This window comes from Cheilinus undulatus, linkage group 5, assembly GCF_018320785.1.
Source record: "Cheilinus undulatus linkage group 5, ASM1832078v1, whole genome shotgun sequence".
In the NCBI taxonomy this organism is placed as follows: Eukaryota; Metazoa; Chordata; class Actinopteri; order Labriformes; family Labridae; genus Cheilinus; species Cheilinus undulatus.
In genome coordinates, this window is record NC_054869.1 from 31,574,557 (window position 1) to 31,578,193 (window position 3,637).

The window sequence follows — 3,637 nt, forward strand, 5'->3', positions numbered from 1 at the left end:
TGTAGAAGTCCAGCGTCATGCCGCCGCCTGCTGTTCGCTTAGGGGAACTACGTTATTTTGGTCTGAATACAAAAAGATCCAGTAATCAGAAAGAGAGAGGTTAACAAATGTTTGATCAGGGCACTCTCAGCGTTATCCTTCACCTAATTAGAAGCAGAAATACATGAAAAGGCTGGGAAAGAAAGATAGAAAATAAAAGGTTAAAACACAACATTTGATCTGCCAACTACATCACATAAATAAGGACATTAATATGTGATATGAAGTTCTAAAAAGATTGGTCATAAAGAGTTTACTTTGGACTTTTATGTATCTCATTAGTTCAAGGATGAACTTTAACACTAAGTAAACATCATCCTTCATGTCCCACACAAAAAATAAAATAATAAACAGATTTAAAATAATAGAAAGCCTTAAATCATTGTTCATTCAGAGGCAGTATGCATATTTTATACTTTAGTTTAAAACATGAATATGGCTACATTATAAAAAAAAAAATCTAGGCAGTATTGTTAAACACGCAAAATGTGGTTTAGATTCATTCAACAGCTTACAAAGCAATATAAAAGACCCCATTCAGATCCATGTTGCTGTCCAGTGGACTTGACAAGTTCTGGCTCTGAAATCAGTTTTACTATTCAAAGTAATCTGTTTATTTTTCAAGGTTAAGCCATACTTTGGAGAAGATATACACACAAAAATAAAAGAGAAAAGCATATGTATGTTTGATTCTCTACCCTTATTTGCAGGCTAAAAGTTTTCTCTTTTTTGCCAACTTTAGCAGTGAGGTTTGAGCGTTTCTACTTAGTCTGTGTAAAATTTTAGAGTTGAATGTGTCATACAGCACTTCTTTCAATCACAAGTGTCTCAGGAAAAAAACAGAAGAAATGTTCTCTTTTCACACTGAAACAGAAAGAGCTGAAGAGTCTTTGCTGCGTAGAAATGGGAACTAAAGTAGGTTTTAAGTGGAAATCAGAGTTAGCCTAAAAGCTTTAGTAAACCTCCCTTCTGACCCGAGCGCTTTATTGGAGCTGGAGTACATTTAGCAGAGTATGTGCTGAAGAGCATTCAAACCAAGAGCTTTTAGTTCATTTAGTTTTAAGAGGCCTTTCTCCTCCAACGCTTCCACCTATTCTATCAGCATGCATAGAAATGTCCATGACCTGCACTCAAATGGATGCTCCTGTTTTCTTAGGAAATATACAATCCTCCTCTCTCTGAGTGAACTTACACCCATTCACTCATCCAGCTCTCTCTACTCTGCCGTGAGCTCTGAACCCTTCTCACTGCCGCAGCTGTGAAGTGATGGAATAGATAGAGGTAGAAGTATCAAAAGCCTCTCCAAAGTAAATAAATAAATAAGATATTTGATGACCGGGTTTAAAGTGCAGGAAAGTGGTTGAAAGCACCCATGAGTTGGATGGCAAAGATGGAGAAATTATCATCATGAAATCTGTGGAGAATTCAGGGTTCAGGATGGTGACAGGTACCAGGGAGTATTTGGAATCTGCTTTTACAACACTTGATTTTATTTTAATATTTTTTGAATCGTATAGTACTTGGATAGGTGTGCTGGTTAACTGCTGGTATGATGTGATGCGATACGATTAGATACAAGTCCCACAATATCCATTACACCATGATACAGTGATACTGTAATAACTGATACTCTAAAAGGCAGCAAAATCATGATGCACCACAATATCTGATTAACTGAAGAATATAAAACACACCAATTTGCAGTGAAGTGCACTATTCATGAATTTATTCACTGCAAATTGGTGCCTCTTTTGCTGGTTAATACTACTCTCCCACTTTTCTCTGCTTCTTCTGTATGTTTTACAGTTGGCTTTTTTGTTCAGTTAAATGTCATTCTAACCCCATCATGTCTCAAAGCATCCTTAACTTTTAGTTTTAAATTATATTCAATTACACTTTATCTTCAGTCAAGCCCTGAGTGAATTTTTTTGTGTCAGACCTCAGTGCTTTTTGGTACTGGCTGAAATACGTAAACTAAAGTATTTGGTATTCAGGTATTTCAATCAGATCACAGATGTACAAATCAAGCACCTAGCCCTTAAAGTCTCCATTTTCAAACATTTTTGATATGGGTCGTTAAAATGGGTCGTTCTGAAGAACGCAGTGAATTCAAATGCGGTACTGATGGATGCCACCTTTGCAATGAGATGGCTTGTGAAATTTCATCCCTGCTGGGTATTCCACAGTCAACTGTATGTGATATTATTAGAAAGTGGAAGTGTTTAGGAACAACAGCAACTCAGCCATGAAGCAGAAGCCCACGAAGAATCACAGAGCACAGTCAACGACTGCTAAGATGCATAGTGAGCAAAAGTAGCCAACACTCTGCTGATTCCAAAGCTGGAGAGTTCTGAACAATGCTGTGCTTTCAGCTTTGTGGCAACAGTTTGGGTAAGGTCATTTTCTATTCAAACATGACTGATCCCCACTGCAGAAAGCAAGAACTACAAAGACATGTTTAGATGAGTTCACTGTGGAAGAACTTAACTGGCCCACGCACAGCTGTGACCTCAACCCCATTTAGCACCTTTGGAATGAACCGAGGAGATTGCGTGCCAGGTCTTCTTGTCCAACATCAGTGCCTGACCTGGTAAATGCTCTACAGAATGAATGGGCACAAAGTCCCACAGACTTGAAAATCTTGTGGAAAGCCTTCCAAGAAGAGTGGAGGTTGTTACAGCTGTAAAAGGGGGGGCCGACTCCATATTATAGTACATAATTATTTGACTACAATGTCATTACAGTCCCTGCTGGTGTAATGGTCAAGTGGCAGAATACTGTTGCCCATATAGTTAATGAAAGTTTTACAAGTGTATTTTAGCATAAAAGTTCCTGTTGGGAACTTGAAATTTGTTTCCAACGCACTGAACATCCCCCAGTGTTCATTTAAATCCATCATCAAGAAATCAGAAGAATATGGCACATGTGTCAATCTGCCTAGTTGAGGCAGTCGTAACAACTGAGTGACCATGCAGGAAGGAGACTAGTGAGAGAGGCTACCAAGACACCTATGACTATTCTTAAGGAGTTTCAAGCTTCAGCAGCTGAGATGAGAGAGATTCTGCATACAACAGTTGCCCGGGTTCTTCACCGGTCAAAGCTTTATGGGAGAGTGGCAAAGAGAAAGCAACTGTTGAAGAAAACTCAGATTAAATCTCTACTAGACTTTGCCTAAAGGCATGTTGGAGACTGAAAGGTCTAGTGCAGCGATTATCAACTGGGGGCCCAGGGACCACATCAGGCCCCCAGCATCTTCCCATCCAGCCCCCAGAACCAAGATCAAATTCAGAACATGTGCAGAGGAAACATATGCTGTGGTATTTTGGGTGTTTCTTTTTCATAAACTCTCTACAGCTATTAAACAACTCCAAAAACAACCCAGGCATTTTGGGAGTGCTTTTCCTGCTTGGGTTTTCACTCATCAGCATATCACCACACATCAAACCCAGTTACAGACAACATGACAGCCATAGAAATATTCAGCTAAAATATCTCAGTCTCCCCCTTGTGGTTTGCTGTGATATAGGGACTGATCCAACTGCTACAGCCTAAAAATTACAAACATTTGAAAGAAAATAGAAATATCTTAACAAACACA